This window comes from Felis catus, chromosome B3 (assembly GCF_018350175.1).
Source record: "Felis catus isolate Fca126 chromosome B3, F.catus_Fca126_mat1.0, whole genome shotgun sequence".
Classification (NCBI taxonomy): domain Eukaryota; kingdom Metazoa; phylum Chordata; class Mammalia; order Carnivora; family Felidae; genus Felis; species Felis catus.
In genome coordinates, this window is record NC_058373.1 from 75,168,152 (window position 1) to 75,189,014 (window position 20,863).

Below are 20,863 nucleotides of genomic sequence, written 5' to 3' on the forward strand. Positions count from 1 at the left end.
TGGTTTTTCCCCACCACCCCCACCATGTCTGCCCATTCAGTATAATGGTGCATACGTCCTCATGTCCTGCTTTTCTCTGCTTAGACTGTAACCTCACCACCAACTCCAGCACCCTTGGTTGGGTCCCTGACACCCTGCTTTGCCCTGACTTTTCTAACCATGTCATCCCTCCCTCCTATTGCCCTCTGCTCTGACTGGGGGCTCCTCAGAACAAGCTACAATTACTCAGGCAATTCTCTGAATCCTTCCCACTTTGTTTGCTTGTAATTAGACTTCTGGATCCCAGACTCCATATACGAACTACCTTAATTGCCTTTGTTCCTTCCGGTGGGCTGACACTCCAGAGTCTCCTCCTGACATTTTGGATCTCAGCACAGTTTTTCAGTTTCCTTACTTCTTCAGTACCAATGTTCTCCTTCCCAGGAGGAGATCTAGGCTCTGTGTGCCCATAGTTTGTTCAACTTGGGGAGGTCTCCTGGTATAATACAAAAGTATCAAAACTAACAGGTACAAATAGAAATACTTCTTAAAAATTATATAAATTACATAGATTTTTAGAATGAGAAAATAAGTCAGGCCATGGCAACTTAGAGATTCATATTCTAGTTTACAGAGGGCAATTTATCAGAAATGCTTATATGAAATGCTTCCTGTTGTAGTCTGACTTCCTTTTACCATCCAGAACACTTGACAATCCCCATACTCATACAGACTAGTGCATGTGAGGGCCCTGAAGCTTAAGCATCACCAGATTCATAGTAAGTTACTCTGACTCCTTCGCTGTGGCTCTGGGTGAGAGCTCTTTGTTCTGGCCTTCAGGTCTAGAGAACCATAGTCCTGAGAGAGACAGACAGACAGACACACATGCACACACAGAGTGAGAGAGAGCAAACAACTATATTTGTTTATGTGAAAGAGAGAGAGAGAGACAGACAGAGGTTGTGTGTGTGTGTGTGTGTGTGTGTGTGTGTGTGCATTTAAGAGTGAGATTGATTCAGACCATTCCCTCCAGCCTGCCAATCCACTTTCCTCTGGTGTGGAACCCCTTTCCTTTCTGACATTTTATATCTGCTGTTACTTATTGACAAACTTTGCTGCAGGAAAATTGAACGCATTTATGGTACATTCTGTCATATCTTGCGGTGTGGCCAGGCATGAGTTGATTAACCACCTTGGGATGGGGTGCACGTGGAGAAGTAAAGACTTTCCTTGAATGAATTTGCAATTCTCATATCAGGAGACTTGTCTGGCACACCCAGACAGGCCTAAGAGGCCCAAGAGGGCTTGTAGGCTGCTGGACAGGGCATGGTATCCAGAGGGCAAGGAGACAGACAACTGGGGTCATCTGGTGAAGCTAGGAGCGCCAGGGAGGTCACCGCTGGAGCAACTGGGCTCCTGATGCGCCAATGGGGCCCTCTACCTCTTGAACAAGGGATATAGCAGATGCTAATCCACAGCCAGCAAGCACTACCTCAAGTGGCAGAGCGCCACCTGGAGTTTAGCAGAAGAATTTCAACTCCTAAGGAAGCTCCCCCTACTGGAGTGCAGGAGTTCAGAAATAGGAGGGCACCTGTTGGATGAGCACTGGGTGTTGTATGGAAACCAAACAATAAACTTCATATTAAAAAAAATAAAAAAAAATACAAAAAGAGTTATTGGGAGAAGAATCAGGCAAGAGGATCAATAGGTTGATTGAATTGCTAGAAACAGTATCAAAGTGGGAGATCAGATCTTGGAATAGACTCAGAAACAGCACATTGAGGCTAGACGTGTTTGTGTTTTGGGGGCAGAGACATTTAACTCTTATATTCTGCATTGCCTTGAACAAATCGTTTCATTTCTTTGTGTGTCCCTGGTCTCTCTGTTTAAAATAATAATAGTGTCACATAGTTAATGAGTAAAAGAGGTAACACCTAGGTGCATGACATTGACTATAAACTCTTTGAGGACAGGAGCCAGATATTATTCTGAATTTTCCCCCCCTGGTGCCTAATACAGAAGCTGGAACATAGTAGGCCCTTTATAAATGCTTTTTAAACCATGCCAAGTCACCTACCAGGTGACTAGCGTACAGATGTATTTATATAGATAACTAAGTTGATCTGTATAGATACATAGATCTATGCATATGTGCATGATTATATAAACTTATTTATATATTTATCTAATTATTTATCTATTATCTCTTAGTTTTTGAAATTTAGTAGAAGATCGGGGACAGAGTAGCTTAAGTCCCCCTTCCTGGGGGAAGCCCTAATGCACAAGAGAGAGAAAATTCAGAGATGAGAACTGAGCAGACTGATTTGCTTGTCCTAAAACACCATCTCCACTTAAATGCTTTCAAAACCAAGGTTCAGAGTGATTTTCCTAAGGCATTTATTGCTATTTGTTTTCATGCTTCTGACTATTTTAAAAAAATGAGGCTCAGCTGATATCTTACTCGGAAGAGTCCAGTTAAGTATGCAGTGAGCATCACTGTTTTCCTGTTTGCCCGGAAGGCGCCTTTTGCAAGGGATAATGAAGTGTCTCACTGATTTTCTATGTGGTTTCTAGACTGTGATGTACTTAAATAAAGTTTTTGGTGTTGCCTTTGATCCACTGAAGCCTAGATCTGCCCTCCCTGCTATGGAGAAAGTGGGATTTGAGATCAGCCTTGAGTGACAGATGGCTTGGTCAATGGCAAAGAGCATACATGGCCTGGAAACAAAGACTTTGGCCACAGATGAACCCGTGTCCAAGTCCTGGCTCTGCTGTTTGCTAACTGTGATTTTATGCATGCTACTTCTCTTTAAAGCCTCAGCTTACTCATCGGTGGAAAGGGTTAAAATAATAGTACCTACCTAATAGAGTTTCATGGCCCTTGAGAGAAATACTACTGATAAAATAGTCAATATGGTGCTTAGCACAGTGTATGTGCTTAATATGGTTTAGTTGTTTATATAAGGACGGGAAGGGATGAATGTACAGGTAAGGATAACCATTTGGACACTGGTGAGGATGAGGAAGGAGCTCGGTGTCTGGGCTGGCTGGTGTGGAATGCAGGGCTTTGAGCCATGACAAGTGTGGATGGTGCAGAAGGTGTGATTGGTTAACAGAGGGCCTTAGAAGCAGAAGGGGAATTTAGCCAGATATAGAATGTCCTGGTAGGCTTGTGAACATGTTGTCTTGAGACATAGTACAACGTAAGTTTAGGATTTCCTTTTAGAAACTGTAAAATCCCTTTTAGGCCGTACTGATGTATTTTATCCTTTCCAAACTTTGTGGAGTAAGAATGATTCCACACATTTTAAAGATGATGATGTTGTGGCCCAGAGAGAGAAAAATTGGCCCCTGGTCACCTTTTAATGCACCTCACCTATTAGGTGTGTGTTAGGTCAAGCATGTGTGAGGGTAATGATGGGAGAGGGACAAGAGCCAACCTGTGAAAAGTACTTTCCATAAGGAAGGCATTCAACCAGTACTAACTCCCCTTGGTTCTGTTGTAGTTTTAAAGACTGGGCTTCAACTCTGTTCTCGTGACCGAGCCCCAGATTTGTCCACCTCTGGGTATGTCTTTGGTCTTTCTATTCCTGTATGCCTGTGTGGATTATGTCCTTGGGGCCTGACAACTTTCTGGACTGAGTATCTTTCTCTGAACCCAGCCTGGCTGTGACTGCTCCTTCATTCAGACTTTTGGATGGAACTACTGGCCTCTGCTGGCCTGTCGGTCTACATGTCACTATGACCAAGCCTCTTGCTGGAACACCCTGTCTGATAGACCCTGGGTATGACTTCCTACCCGGCATTTCGCCCATTGCCTACAATGTACCTGCGTGTAGGTGTCAGATGAGCCAGATTCCTAGGTCCTGAGCTCTGTCTTATCTGCCCCTCTCTTTCCAAGTTGCTTTTCCAACAGTGGAGCTTGTTAGAAGTAGCCATGCTTGGACTTCATTCTAGACCAGCTGAATCAGAAGCCCCCATGGTGTCACCCAGGAATCTATATATTTAAAAATAACTTCCCCAGGTGAATCTTGATATCAGCTGTTTTACAGGCTGGCTTTTGGGAAACACTGATGTAGGTACTTTGACTACAGGGCCTCTAAGGCCTATTACAACTCCATGAGTCTATGATTTGCTCACAGTTAGGTCAGCATTATGAATTACATTCAGGTCAGTATACGTCCTTCCCTAGGGGTTTCTAAAGCTGCTTCTTCAAGAGAAAAACTATTTAATCTCCCCTCCGCTTCTCCTCTGTATGAACCTGTCCTATCGATCTCTAGGTAGGTACTACAAGTACCTAGGAAACCCCCCTGCTTCTGCAGCTAGCTTAACATTGCAACTTGTTCTCGTTCTAAGGCACCTGTGAGGCAGGCTTCCTGCCATGCTTGAAGCCTGACCTTGCTTATAGGCTCCTGGATCTACCTTTGCTCTTCGGCGTCACTGCTGCAACCTAGTTTCAAGTTGCCTCTTAGAAATGACAATCTGCTCGCATTCAAAGCCATCTATATCAAAGCCATTCCTTTGAACTCTTCTGAAGAATAGCCTGGCAACATCTAAGATTTAATGTCTTTTAAAATACTGTGGGGGGGAAAAAAGGGAGTTCTGTCTATGTTGAACCCTCCAGATTCATTAGTTACCAGGTTGGGTCTTACCGACATACTGAAACTTTTGTGAAGGTACTAAAGCGTTTTAAAAATTGGCTTTAGAAACTGAGAACCTTGGCAACTTTTAAACCTCTCCCCTTAAAATTGTTTGAGCATTTTATATATTTGTATGTCATTTTATTTCACCTTTACATATGCCAGGGGTGCTGTTTATCAGTGCTTGTGATTTTATTCCTTTTGAGCATCTGTATTTGTGTACTGCAGGCAGTTCCTGTGGTAATAAAGAGTGGTTTTATTAGAGACCAATTTGTCCCTTGACTGTTTTCATGCTACCCTGAACAAGTGAGGTTTTATAAGTTCTAGTTTCACAGAAATGCAAGTTCCTAACATTTTCCTAACCAAGAATATCCTGGCATGAAGGATGAGATCATCAGTTTGTGAGGAACATTAAGAAGTGCTGAGGTGGAATTAGATGTAAGCACTCAGACAATAACAGGACAAGAGGACTTGGAGAGAGACACAGTTCGTCATCATATCCCCGACCATGGGTATTTTGGTTACCTTGCCGCATCAGTACCTTTTTTTTTTTTAATGTTTTATTTATTTTTGAGAGAAAGAGCATGAGTGGGGGGCCGAGGGGGGAGGGCAGAAAGAGTGGGACAGAGGTTCCCAAGTGGCTCTGTGCTGACAGCAGCGAGCCCAATGTGGGGCTCAAACCCACAAACCATAAAGTCATGACCTGAGCCAAAGTCAGACGCTCAGCCAGCTGAGCCACCCAGATGCCCCAGTACCTTTTTATCATAGTAAATATCTTTCCCCCCTAGTTATTTTCAGGCTGCTATATTCTTGTTCCCCGGATGTTGACCTCAGGCCAGGTCTGGAAGACACTGAAGGAACTTCAGTTCTAGGCATGCTGATGTGGGCCACGAGAGACCACCCCATCAAACAGATGTTCAGGACATGGTAACATGATGGAACACATGAGGGGATTTGGTTATCTGGCCAATTCTCATTCTCTTACCAGTGAATCTCCAAACCAGTAAAAATGTAGCTAGTGTAACTTTAAAGTAACACACAGCATTTTCATGAGTCTATAGAGTCTTTTAAATACAGCAAAGAAAAAGAGAGCATTTTCCCCTTGTTTCCACATAGGAAGATCTGGGGTTGAAGGTGGGCAGGATATAATTTTGAAGTAGGCCAACCACAGTAGATTTCCAATCCGTTCACTAAGGAGGCTAAGTAGATGCAGGAAGAGTAACAGAGGTTGAGAGTGGCTAAGCAATTGGAGACCTAGGGGTATGCCTTCCCTGAGCACTTCAGAAAGACAGCTCATACTGTCATTGGAGCATATTCGGTATAAGTTCCCAAAACAATTTATATGTCCTCCCTGCCTTTTAATTTGTCAAATACAGTCTGAAACCTAATTACTTAATTATTGGGTCCCCAAAATGGTTACTCTTGGAATTAGAGACCACAATAATATATTAATTGAAGTGGAATTAACTTTAAATGTTGACATATACTTGAAACCACTCATAATAAATCTCAGGCAACAGATATGAAAGAGGAGAAGCATCCAAAAAAATGTCCAATACCTGTCTCTTAATCCATGCTAAAGAAAATGAATTTAAAATGAGACCTCAGCTAGATTTTCAGTTTAATATGGAGATAGAGGCATACTGGAGGTACCTTATCTGTCCTCCCCTAACATTCATGAAAGTCGCTTTGAAAGCGGACAAGTACTTTAAAAAAATTGTATCAGTCCTAATAAGTGGGATACGGGAAGATAATATGCCGGACTCTGGGAGGATTTTCAGAAACTGCCACGTCACTGGTGTTGGATTGAGAAGCACAGTCCTGGACTTTATTTGGTCCAACCTCTGCCTTGGAAAAGTACACATCATCTGGCAGAAGACAGGAAAAATCTCTCTGTTACCATCACAGCCTGTTCCTAGGTCAGGGATTCCAACCAGAAAATCGGGAAACCACATTCCTTTCTGCATGAGTACAGTATTTTTTAGGCAGCCAGATCAGGGGTCTCCTCCTCTTTTCTTTCTTCTCTCTTTGTTCTTGATTAGAGACTAGAGGTCTTAGTAGAACACCGTGCCAGATGTGTGATGCAGCACGGTGAAATGTTAGGGTGTAATTGGTGGTGGTGTACTGAGTTGGGATTGTAAACATGACAGAGTGAGGCAGGTACAAGAGCCTAGAAGCACGAGTGAGTGTGTATGGATGCAGGAGGGTGTATGCGGGGGCTTTACGACTTACTCGTCTTTGGAAAAGAGGTAATTATAGATGGTGACTAAGTATGGAACATAGTCCAGGGACTCTGGCAACGAGAGAAGGAGGTTCATTTATTTATCCAGCAAGTATTTGTTGAGTATCTACTATATTTGCCAGATGCTATTTTGGTGGTAGAGAAACACCAGTGAAAAAGAGAAACTAGGGCCTGGTTCTACTAGGGGAGACTTGGCGGCGGCGGGGGGGGGCGGTAGGTGGAGTGAAGGGAACAAAAATAAGCAAACTACTGAAAAGTATAAGTTTTGATAATCATCAGTGCTGTGACCAAAAGAAGATGGGGGTGGTGAGGCCCAATGAATGGGGCAATCCACTGTGGCCCCAACGTAGATTGGGCCCAACACTGCAGGACTTGTCCAGAAGAAGTCAGAACAAATGGGGTAGAGGAAACAGTTTTATCCTTACCACACTATGATACAGACACTATTATTATCCTGTTTTACAGATGAAAAAAATAACCTGAGACAATATATGAGCAAAGGAAAATTCTTAAGAAATACAGTTTATAGACATTTGGAACTTGTTAAAACTCACAAGTGATGAAATAAACACACTAACAATAAAAGGAATGAAATTTAAAAATGCCATTTAATGCCATTTAAAATACCATTTTCAGTCAATCAAATTTGCAAAGATTAAAAAAAGAAGACCAAATTATTGCTAGTGATAGTGGCATAAATATGACCCTCTCATTTGCTGCTGAGAAGATGGTTAATTGGTACATCTTTTAAGTAAAACAATCCTACCTGTAGGAAGAAACCTCAAGGCAATCACCAGAAAAGCAAATACAGATTAATATACTATATGTTCATTGCAGTACAATTTATAAAAGGCCCATATTGGAAATAACCTACGTGTCTGAAAGTAGGAAAATACTTCCATATATAGAACCATTATATAATCACTGAAGATGATGTTTATAGTAATTCATTAATGACATGGAGAAATGATCTCTAAAATATTAAATGAAAGAATAGGCTAAAAGTTGTATATATGGTATGGTGGAATTTTGGTGATACAACCACCCGAGGTCCAAGAGGACACATACCTATTCAGTTAGCAATTACATTTCTCAGTTTCCCTTGGCAAGGTGTGGTCACACAAGCAAGTTCTGGCCAAAGGCACGTAAGCAAAAATGATGTACGCCGCTTAGAAATTATGTTCTCCAAAGAAAGCTGTTTGCCTTCTATGTCCTCTTTCCTCCTTTCCAAATGCTGATGTATGGATGCAGTAGTGGATGAACTGATTTTGACCATGAGGACAAGAACAACACTCCAGGGAATAACAGAACAATGAGATAGAAGGAGCCTTGGTCCCTGGATGACCTTGTGGAGTAGAGCTTCTCCCTACTGAACCTATCAGAGGGAATTTTAACAAGAGAAATTACCTTCTATCTTGCTTCATCCATCATGATTTGGTCTCCTTTTCAAAAAGGCTGACCAATAATATCCTAACGAGTACAGACAGCAACTGTGTAGAATACATACAAATTTTTAGTCCTCATTATTATAATTATTTAATAACATACACATACTAATGGTCCTAATAATAAAATTAAGTAGCAAATCCCCACAGGAGATTTGTTAATAAAAGCAGAATGCTTAACATCATCTCTCTGCTATTCATTCTGGCAATCAGATGTTCATGTTTCACAAAAAACACTTAGATATACCTTGAAAAAAAAATCCAGCAGGACCAGATGCAATTGGAGAAAGGTGAAAGCTTTGATTAGTTCTTTAAGGTTTTAACTGGATCTCAAATCTGTGACACGTCAGTGGCATTTTTTTGTTTTGTTTTGTTTTGTTTTCCACCCCCTGTGCATTGCTTCCAGAATGGGATATTGTGTGCTATGTTATCCAGTTGGCTTTGTCAGAGATTTATCCCTATGGATCGTTCAGTTTTCTAGTTTGGGGAGAAGGGGGAGCTTCTTGCATCATGAGTGGCTGTATAAAAGCCAGTTGGTAGGGAGGAGAAACAGAAATGAGAGACAGGCTTTTCTCTTGGCACAACTTTATTTCCTTCTCTTTTTTAGCATCATTTGCTAGAGCCTAGATAAACAGTCAACATGGGCTCCTGGGAGCCTGTTTGCCTTGCAATGTCTTACTGCTCTAGCAAAGGAAAACTATGGGAGCAAGAGGTGAGAGAGCTGAGTGGAGACTGAAGTCTGGGGGAGAGGGTATATAATACAAGGTCAAGTCCAAAGGCAAGTTTGAGAGAAGCCAATTCTGGTCTACTGTTGAGCAGGCTATGAAATCCAGAGGAAGGGAATGAGGCTCTTAAACTCTAGGGACGAGATAATGGGACAATGAAGAACAGTATCCCTCAAGAAAATCTTCTGAAATATTAGGAAGAACAACAAAACCCAACCTTCAGAGAAATCAGCTGGCCAGACAGAGACTAAGAAGCAAGCCCCAGTCCACGATTGAAGCAGAGGGCAGGATCACCAGCTGGCTTTGGTGCTTGTGGGAAGGGAGACCCTATGCATTCAAGGGGCCTAGACAGAGGAGATGAGAACAGGTAAGGAAGTTTCACATTCGTTGAGCATTTAATGTTCCATATACGCTATCTAATTTTTGCAGCAAGCCTGGGAGTGCTCTTTGCAAAAAGGTTTAATGATTTCATCCAAGATCATGAATTTATTAAGTGGAGAATGTAGGTCTGACTGACTCTAAAGCCCATATTCTTTCTTTCCTGCCATTTTGGGGCTTTTCAGGGATTGTAGTCATTATACTTGCAGAAGGTGAGTGTTAGAGAAGTCTAACACTTGATGGCTTGCAGGGTGAGAACTATTAATGTGTTCCCCATAAGCCTTTTGTTAGTTCACAGAGAGAGGAGGAAGCCTGGGGGTAGATAGGATGCTGCCTAATCAGGAGTCTGAAGGTGGTACCATCCTTCCTTCCCAGAAGTGTAGTTTGCTGTGTTCCAGATTAACTGCAGGCGGCCTTGTGCTATCTCTTCGTGCCCATAGCCATTTTCCAAAGAATCCTCAGGACCCTAATAGCCCTTAAAGGAAATGCTGTGATAAAATATGAGAAGATGCTCAATCTTGTAACTGATCAGGTAAAAGCACATCAAATGAACCTTTAGATACTATTTTGATGCCATCAGATAGAGGCAAATTATACATATTTTAATATCCAGTGTCTCTGGAAGTATAGACAAGATGGGACTCCAGTTTGCTGTTGGTAGGCATGTAACCTGGCAACACCCATTAAAATTTACACAGAAATTTCATCTTTAGTATGTTTCTTACCGAAATAACTATGTAAGCTTGCAAGGATATGTGTACAATGATATTTTTTCCAGAACTGTTTAAAAATTAAAAACTGAAACCTGCCACAAGAACAGACACTCAGATCAATGGAATAGAATAGAGAACCCAGAAATGGACCCACAAACATATGGGCAACTAATCTTTGACAAAGCAGGAAAGAATATCTCATGGAATAGAGACAGTCTCTTCAGCAAGTGGTGCTGGGAAAACTGGACAGCAACATGCAGAAGAATCAACCTGGACCACTTTCTTACACCAGACACAAAATAAACTCAAAGTGGATGAAAGACCTCAATGTAAGACAGGAAGCCATCAAAATCCTCGAGGAGAAAGCAGGCAAAAACCTCTTTGAGCTTGGCCGCAGCAATTTCTTACTCAACACGTCTCCGGAGGCAAGGGAAACAAAAGCAAAAATGAACTACTGGGACCTCATCAAAATAAAAAGCTTCTGCACAGCAAAGGAAACAATCAGCGAAACTAAAAGGCAACCGACAGAATGGGAGAAGATATTTGCAAATGACATATCAGATAAAGGGTTAGTATCCAAAATCTACAAAGAACTTATCAAATTCAACACCCAAAAAACAAATAATCCAGTGAAGAAATGGGCAAAAGACATGAATAGACACTTCTCCAAAGAAGACATCCAGATGGCCAACTGACACATGAAGAAATGCTCAACATCACTCATCATCAGGGAAATACAAATCAAAATCACAATGAGATACCACCTTACATCTGTCAGAATGGCTAACATTAACAACTCAGGCAACAACAGATGTTGGTGAGGATGCGGAGGAAGAGGATCTCTTTTTCATTGTTGGTGGCAATGCAAGCTGGTGCAGCCACTCTGGAAAACAGTGGGGAAGTTCCTCAAAAAACTAAAAATAGAACTACCCTACGACCCAGCAATTGCACTAGTAGGTATTTATCCAAGGGTTACAGGTGTGCTGTTTCAAAGGGACACATACTCCCCCATGTTTATAGCAGCACTATCAACAATAGCCAAAGTATGGAAGGAGCCTAAATGTCCATCGATGGATGAATGGATGAAGAAGATGTGGTATATATATATATATATACAATGGAGTATTCCTCGGCAATCAAAAAGAATGAAATCTTGCCATTTGCAACTAAGTGGATAGAACTGGAGGGTATTATGCTAAGCAAAATTAGTCAGAGAAAGACAAATATCATATGACTTCACTCATATGAGGACGTTAAAAGACAAAACACATGAACATAAGGGAAGGGAAACAAAAGTAATGTAAAAACAGGGAGGGGGACAAAACAAAAGAGACTCATAAATATGGAGAACAAACTGAGGGTTGCTGGAGGGGGTGTGGGAGGGGGGATGGGTTAAATGGGTAAGGGGCATTAAGGAATCTACTCCTGAAATCATTGCTTCACTATATACTAACTAATTTGGATGCAAATTTTAAAAAATAAAAAAATAAAGTTAAATTATAAAAAAAAAATTAAAAACTGAAACCAAGTAAATATCCATCCATAAAGAACAGTTAAATTACAGCAACATTTGTCCCTAAGGAGTATGATGAAGCCATCTAAAAATGAGGTTGTGAGGGAGAGGTGCCTGTGTGGCTCAGTGGGTTAAGGGTCCTACTCTTGACTTGGGCTTAGGTCATGATCTCACAATTGTGAGACCGAGCCCCAGGTTGGACTCTGTGCTGTGTGTGGAGCCTGACTGGGATTTTCTCTGTCTCCCTCTCTCTCTGCCTCTCCCCCACTTGTGCTCACTCTCTCTAAATAAATAAATAAGCAAGCAAACAAACAAACATTTAAAAAAAATGTGGTTGTGGGATTCCTGGTGGCTCAGTTAGTTAAGTGTCTGAGTTTTGATTTCTGCTCAGGTCATGATCTCATGGTTGTGAGATCGAGCCCCACCTCAGGCTTTGCCCTGGGCATGGGGCCTGCTTGAGATTCTCTCTCTCTCTATGTGTCTCTTTCTCTCTCTCCCTTTGCCCCTCTGCTCTGCTTGTACTCTTTCTCAAAAAAAAAAATGTGGTTGAACTGTATATACTTCGTGGAATGGTATCTGGGGTATATGGAGTGTCAAAGCAAATTAATGAGAAAAACAAAAAATGATATACATATGTACGTAGGAAAAGGTCAAGAAGGATACATACCATGTAGTGGTTATTTTAGAGGAGAGAAGGTGGATGAGGTGACCCTCACTCTTGACACGTTTTTTCGTGGTTTGAATTCTGGGATGATCTATTCAACATTTATCACTGTTAAAATTTAAAATAAATTCATAAAATAAAAGTGAGGAACAGTCAGTAGGTAGGCAATTATCGTTCCAAGCCGGAGGCAGAGAACAGCGACTTGAGGTCATGAGTGATTCTGTACCACCAGCGCCTACCACAGAAATACAGACACATGCTAAAATCTGCTCCACTTAGGGAAGCCAGAGAAACTGCTTCAGGCAGAACTGCAGCTGGCGGAATGGGAATCTAACTCCTGCTCTCTACCGGTATACCCCAGCCCGTGCTCCTGGTAGCATTATTACCTAGTCCCCAGCAATTCCTTTGACTCTGAACTTCAGAATGACCTCCTGTTTCTCCCCCGCAGCTATTTTTTAAATACTTTCTCTTCCCCTCAATTTACATTTTAATGCTTAGTGGGTTCATGACACTGTAAGATTCTTTATAATAGGTGCTAAAATACATGTAAAACTTTTGTGAAGTTTTCCTAGATGAATCAAAGGCAATGCCCCCAAGGAGTTGTCACTGGCATGTAGTAGATGTATGAAATTAAATCCAGAAAATAATGACAAAGAGGTTAATTGTCTTCCAATTGTACATAGAGTTGATTTCCTTTATCTTTGAAAACAAGTAAATGTTAGAAGGAAGATAGGGAGAAAATCCAGTTCATGGTAATTTGCTACAGCAGCAATATGTAGCTAGTATACTCTGGCTGCTTTACTCTGAGGTGTCCTTCCTGGTCTGACCCAAAGAGCTTGGGACCTTCTGACTTCACGTAGTCCCCACCGAGCACTGAATGTAACCAGCAAGTGGACTGCTCTGTCAGTGAGACCATAGGACCTATTCATCTGTTCCCCCTTCAACTCTCTCTCCTTTCCAGCAACAGCTCCTTCTCAGCACCATCTCAAGAGTTGGAAACAGAATGGTTGGGACTACACATAAGATAATAAGGCATGTACTTGAGATATGATTGGTTTTAGGGCAGTGTCAGAACCGGCTGCTTGATGCCATATAAGTTTGATGGGAACTGCTTAGCAAAAGCTTATGATTGGTTATTTATGGCCGTCGGCAGCTAGATTGCTGTTCTGTGCTCATAGCCAAGTAGAACTATATAATGCTAGGATTGGGCTAATAGGTATCTGTGTAAATGACATCGGGGACTCACTCTCCACTCTTTAAATGTGAAAACAGTCATGAGCAGACAAATTAGATGAATAAATACCCACTCTATAAGGCGCCTGTCCTAGTAGATTAGTCATTCACAAACTTTAGAATACATAAAAGTCACCTGGGGATCTTGTTAAAACTTGTAGATTTCCCCAAATTACTAATCAAAAATCTCCCAAAAAACAAGAGTCCAGGGCCAGATGGCTTTCCAGGGAAATTCTACCAAACATTTAAGGAAGAGTTAACACCTATTCTCTTGAGACTGTTCCAAAAAATAGAAATGGGAGGAAAACTTCCAAACTCATTCTATGAAGCCAGCATTACCTTGATTCCAAAACCAGACAGAGACCCCACTAAAAAGGAGAACTATAGACCAATTTCCCTGAAGAATATGGATGCAAAAATCCTCAACAAGATATTAGCTGACCGGCTCCAAAAATACTTTAAAAAAATTATTCACCACGACCAAGTGGGATTTATACCTAGGATGCAGGGCTGGTTCAATATCCGCAAAACAATTCACGTGATTCATCACATCAATGAAAGAAAAGACAAGAACCATATGATCCTCTCAATAGATGCAGAGAAAGCATTTGACAAAATACAGCATCCTCTCTTGATAAAAACCCTCAAGAAAGTAGGGATAGAAGGAGCATATCTTGAGATCAGAAGAGCCATATATGAACGACCCAATGCTAATATCATCCTCAATGGGGAAAAACTGACAGTTTTCCCCCTAAGGTCAGGAACAAGACAGGGATGTCCACTGTCACCACTGTTATTCAACATAGTGTTGGAAGTCTCAGCCTCTGTAATCAGACAACGCAAAGAAATAAAAGGCATCCAAATCGGCCCAGAGGAGGTCAAACTTTCACTCTTTGCATATGACATGATACTGTATATGGACAACCTTAAAGATTCCACCAAAAAACTGATAGGACTGACTCATGAATTCAGCAAAGTCGCAGGATATAAAATCAATGCACAGAAATGGGTTGCATTCCTATACACCAAAAATGAAGCAACAGAAAGAGAAATCAAGGAATCAATCCCATTGACAGTTGCACCAAAAACCATAAAATACCTAGGAATAAATCTAACCAAAAAGGTGAAAAATCTATACGCTGAAAACTATAGAAAGCTTATGAAAGAAATTGAAGAAGACACCAAAAAATGGAGAAAGATTCCATGCTCCTGGATAGCAAGAACAAATATTGTTAAAATGTTGATACTACCCAAAGCAATCTACATATTCAATGCAATCCCTATCAAAATAACACCAGCATTCTTCACGGAGCTAGAACAAACAATCCTAAAATTTGTATGGAACCAGAAAAGACCCCGAATAGCCAAAGCAATCTTGAAAAAGAAAACCAAAGCAGGAGGCATCACAATCCCGGACTTCAAGCTATACTACAAAGCTGTAACCATCAAGACAGTATGGTACTGGCACAAGAACAGACACTCAGATCAATGGAACAGAATAGAGAACCCAGAAATGGACCCACAAACGTATGGCCAACTCATCTTTGACAAAGCAGGAAAGAATATCCAGTGGAATAAAGACAGTCTCTTCAGCAAGTGGTGCTGGGAAAACTGGACGGCGACATGCAGAAGAATGAACCTGGACCACTTTCTTACACCAGACACAAAATAAACTCAAAGTGGCTGAAAGACCTCAATGTAAGACAGGAAGCCATCAAAATCCTCAAGGAGAAAGCAGGCAAAAACCTCTTTGAGCTTGGCCGCAGCAACTTCTTATCAACATGTCTCCAGAGGCAAGGGAAACAAAAGCAAAAATGAACTACTGGGACCTCATCAAAATAAAAAGCTTCTGCACAGCAAAGGAAACAATCAGCAAAACTAAAAGGCCACCGACAGAATGGGAGAAGATATTTGCAAATGACAGATCAGATAAAGGGTTAGTATCCAAAATCTACAAAGAACTTATCAAATTCAACACCCAAAAAACAAATAATCCAGTGAAGAAATGGGCAAAAGACATGAATAGACACTTCTCCAAAGAAGACATCCAGATGGCCAACTGACACATGAAGAAATGCTCAACATCACTCATCATCAGGGAAATACAAATCAAAATCACAATGAGATACCACCTTACATCTGTCAGAATGGCTAACATTAACAACTCAGGCAATAACAAATGTTGGCCAGGATGTGGAGAAAGAGGACAGTGCAACTCTTTTTCATTGTTGGTGGCAATGCAAGCTGGTGCAGCCACTCTGGAAAACATTGGGGAAGTTCCTCAAAAAACTAAAAATAGAACTACCCTACGACCCAGCAATTGCACTAGTAGGTATTTATCCAAGGGTTACAGGTGTGCTGTTTCAAAGGGACACATGCTCCCCCATGTTTATAGCAGCACTATCAACAATAGCCAAAGTATGGAAGGAGCCCAAATGTCCATCGATGGATGAATGGATGAAGAAGATGTGGTGTGTGTGTGTGTGTGTGTGTGTGTGTGTGTGTGTACACACACACACACACACACACACACACAATGGAGTATTACTCGGCAATCAAAAAGAATGAAATCTTGCCATTTGCAACTACGTGGATGGAACTGGAGGGTGTTATACTAAGTGAAATTAGTCAGAGAAAGGCAAAAATCATATGACTTCACTCATATGAGGACTTTAAAAGACAAAACAAATGAACATAAGGGAAGGGAAACAAAAATAATATAAAAACAGGGAAGGGGACAAAACATAGGAGACTCATAAATATGGAGAACAAACAGAGGGTTACTGGAGGGGTTGTGGGAGGGAGGATGGGCTAAATGGGTAAGGAGCATTAAGGCATCTACTTGGGTAAGGAATCTACTCTTGAAATCATAGTTGCATTTTATGCTAACTAATTTGTATGTAAATTTAAAAAAAAATTAAATTAAAACTTGTAGATTTCCAGCTCTGCTCCCAGTAATTCTGATTGAGTAGGGGGATGTGTTTTTTTTTTTAATTTTTAAAATGTTTTTATTTATTTTTGAGAGGGAGAGAAAGCACCAGCAGGGGAGAGTCAGAGAGAGAGGGTGGCATAGAATCAAAAGCAGGCACCAGGCTCTGAGCTGTCAGCACAGAGCCTGATGTGGGGCTTGAACTTGTGAACTGCGAGATCATGACCTGAGCCAAAGTCAGAAGCTTAACCAACTGAGCCACCCAAGTGCTGCAGGGAAGTATTTTTGACATGTGCCCCAAGCGATTCTTATGCAGGTAGTCAGTGGAATGCACTCTAAATATGCACGGCATTGAATGGGAGAAGCTTCTCTGGTCAGAGAGACACCACACGGATATTCCCGTGTTTCGACATAGAAGTTTAGCTGTAATTTCCAAACATGTTTTTCTGCTTTGATCCTCTTCACATTTATATAGTCTTTGGCTGTTACCTCATTACATAGGAATTTGAAAGCTAGGGGAGAGGGACTCGGAGAGTGGGATGACAGTGTGGAGGGGTCACACCATCATAGTCTCCACTGGGCATGTGTGAAGGTCTTCCAGGTTCTGATAATATTTTCTCTATTCCCCACTCCACTTACCAGTGAGTGATTCTTAGCTTGGAGAAAAGCAAGTGTCCCCTGGTGGGGAATTTCTGGGTGTGAGGAAACTTGCTAACATTTAAGGCACCGTGAGACTTGCATGTTGGGCAAGTAGCAGACATGACTTTGCACTTGGGGATGTTCCTTCCTGTTGAGGCTGGGGAAAGATGATCCAGTCCTTTCTTCATGAGGCCTTCCTCTCCAAAGTCTAGTCTTCCGTTAATCTGGGCTGGGGGTAGAAGATCAGGGCCCTGCCTATGGTTGTTCAGGTCGTGTATTCTTTCCTGAAGGGCAAGGGTGGCTGGAATGCGGTACAGGTCCCACTTCCCAGCTGCATGTTGGAGCAAGGACAATGGCTGTACTTGGGCTGAAGAAGCGTTACCTTTCAAAAATCTACACAAGATCTCTGCTAGGTGTGACCCCTCCAGGTGACACATCCATACTTCTCTCAGTCTTAATGTCCTCCTCCTTGACACCAGTGAACTGGGTATTGGGCAATAGAAAGAGAAAACAAGGGGCGCCTGGGTGTCTCAGTTGGTTAACGTCCAACTCTGGATTTCAGCTCAGGTCATGATCTCACGGTCACGAGATCGAGTCCTGTGTTGGGCTCCATGCTAGGCATGGAGGCTGCTTAAGATTCTCTCTCTCTCTAAAATAAAAAAAAAAAAAATAAAAATACTTTGTTAAAAAAAAGAGAAATAAATGAAAACAGAATGAAATTTAGGATGAACTGTTTACTGCTACATTTTTCAAGAGTTGGAAGTGTCTGCTTTCCTGACATAATTGAGCCTTAAGAAGAGCCCACCCTTATGACCTCCTCCAGGCTATGCCCATTATCCACTGGAAAAGCAAATTCCTAAGTAAGTGACACATTATCCTCTTGTGTCCTGTCAATCCTCTTATTTGCCAATTTCCAGCTTATCAGCTAGACTTGTTTAATGCCTGAGGCCAAGGTACTGCAGTATCTCTTAATTAACTAGTTGCACACAGCTAATTACTTCACTGCAGTATCTCATCAGTATACAAAGTATATTGACTCCAAGTTGGAAAATGCCTCAGAGGCATTACAAAACTATTAGAAGAGACGCCTTCTTAAATACCACCCATCCAAGAACTCAGAAGGAGGAGAAGGAGAAGCTGGGAGGGAACCAGGGGAAAGAGGTGTTGGACTTTTCACTCCAACCCCTCTCCCCTCTGTGTTTCCTAATCAAAATGATCTCTCAAGAGATTTTGTAGAACTATTCGCCTTCTCACAACCTACTCCACTCTCCTAGTGATAAAACAATCCTTAAAATGCTGCACCCCACCCTTTCTGAGTGGGTTCACATCCTGAATACTCTGACTATAATAAGATTTAGATAGTGGCCTGTTGCCCATCCTACAGGCCATCAAAGCTGCAGGAAAGCTTTCTGATTCATGGTTTCCTTGCTTGGCTTTCTAGCACCTGGCCACCAGCCTGCTTGGTCTGGATCAAACCTTGCCTTGCTGGCTGCAGTATCTGTGGCTTCCTGTAGAAAGCTGGACATACTCACTCTCCTTTAAGGGAGATTAACAGGTGCTCAGGAGGGGATTACAGAACATTAGCTATGTAATCATTAAAGCTCCTAATTGGGGAGTTCTCCCAGGTAGACCATTTATTGTGCTTTCTCTATGTGATCAGGCAGGCATTGATTGGGCTTGTCATATGGAATCCAACTCAGTGTTCACAGTGTATGGGTTAAGGACTAGTCTTGATTTCCAGTTGAAAAACTTGAGGTACAGAGATTTGGAATAATTTGCCTAAAGTCACACATCTTATTAAAACAAAACTAAACCATACCATATGTTTTCATTCATATGGGGATCTTGAGAAACTTAACAGAAGACCATGAGGGAGGGGAAGGGGGAAAAAAAAGTTACAGAGAGGTAGGGAGGCAAACCATAAGAGACTCTTAAATACAGAGGACAAACTGAGGGTTGATGGGGGTTGGGAGAGAGGGGAAAGTGGGTGATGGGCATTGAGGAGGGTACCTGTTGGGAGGAGCACTGGGTGTTGTATGCAAACCAATTTGACAATAAATTATATTAAAAAAATAAAATCTGACATCTAGTAGAAAAAGAAAAAAAACTAAACCAAAAAAGGTATAAAGAGAAAAAGTGCTTTGGAGGGAAATGAGGCAGTAGTGAAGAACTTCATCTTGAGAACTAATACTCGTTTGGGAAAAGGATGTTTCCCGACTGCTGGATCAGCACATCGGTGCTGCAATAGTATTTGCTGGGTTTAGAAATGATTTTATTTTGTTGGTCTTGTTTTATTCTTCAATCCTTTACAATTTTGTGAGAAGTAAGGGAGGTGATTCATTTTCAGAAACACCACATAAAAGCTGTGCTGTGTGGTCAACAATAGGTTTACAACCTATTGGAAATATGTACCCCCCCCCACCTCCTCCCTCCCCAACAACAGTGGAGTCCCCAAACCCTTAGACACTTCACTTTCTGGTTCTTCTGTTATGCCCAGAATTCATGATCCCCAAAGACCACCAGGGAGCCGAGTCCCATGCAAAAGCAAAAGAGCCTTTATTCAAGCTAGCTCGAGCTCAATCCCCTACCTGCACCGAGCCAGGAGATACAGGAGAGAGAGCAGTTTCAAAAGCACAGAGGTTTTATAGGGGTCTAGGGGCAGTTGGTGAGGTAATGGCTGTGGCCTCAGCTGATTGGCTGGGGAAGGGTTGTGGCCTCGGCCGATTGGGTGGAGAAGGGTTGTGGCCTCAGCCGATTGGCTGGGGAAGGGTCGTGACCTTGGCCAATTGGCTGGGGAAGGGTTGGAGTCCTGTTACGCAGGTCGCGGAGCATGTTTTGATCGGGAAGTTTGAACGGGTGAGCGGGAGGGTACTCAAGGGGAAGAGGCATGGTCTGAGGTTTCTGCCATTTTCCTGGAAAGGGGCCATGTCGGAGACATAGTCACTCAAGGTGGGGGACACAGAACAAGATGGAGTCGGGGGGCGTAGTTCCACTCTTTCACTTCGCCTCTCTGTTTCAGTTTCACAGGCTTATTTTCACCAGCTCTGCAATGAGCAGGTGCCAAAGAACAAAGGAGGGACTGAAATTCATCTCCGTGTCACCTCAGGGAATGTACACTTGTTCCATTCAGACTACTTTTTGGCTTACATGGGCATAGGGGACTTCTGCGTAAGGATGTAACCTCTGTGGCACTTAGCCAATGAGGAATCAGGGGAGGGACTTGCACGTGAGGAGATAAATTGTCTGCTGTAACTGCCCCTGAGTGTGCCTGTCCATCAGACACTGGCTCTGGCAAGAACGTTGAGTAAAGCCTCACTTCACTGTGTTCCTGGTCTCCGAGTCCCTCCTTTGATTGTGCCAGTGGGCTTATGTCTCACAAATTTGAAGCCTGTTTTAACCAACACGGAGATTTCAGATATTAAAGTGTTTCTACTTTTTCTCCTCTTCTATCATTTTAATAAATATTATAGAGAGCACCCTTTTTCCTTTTAGATGTATGTACTTTGTAAATGAGTTGTGGGCAAGAGAAAATGCGCATGGATTGGCCAAAGTCGGCACCTCCGGATCAATGGTTCACAACCTTGGCTGCACATTGGAAGCCCAGGGTGGGGCGGGACATGCCCAACCTGCTAAATCAGCATCTCTGGGTATGGACTGGGCTTCAGGGTTCAGTGTTTTGAGTGTATTTCTCAAAGGACGGTATATTTGTGAGGACGTGTGGCTAGGTGAGAACTGCTACTCCAGCAATGCTTCTCTAACTTCA

The 20,863-nt window shown here is 42.1% G+C and overlaps 1 pseudogene; it reads left to right on the forward strand.

The window, feature by feature from the left end:
- The window catches only part of LOC101099974, a 54,527-nt pseudogene extending 34,247 nt beyond the window's left edge, over window positions 1-20,280 (forward strand).
- Window positions 20,281-20,863: the final 583 nt, after the last annotated feature.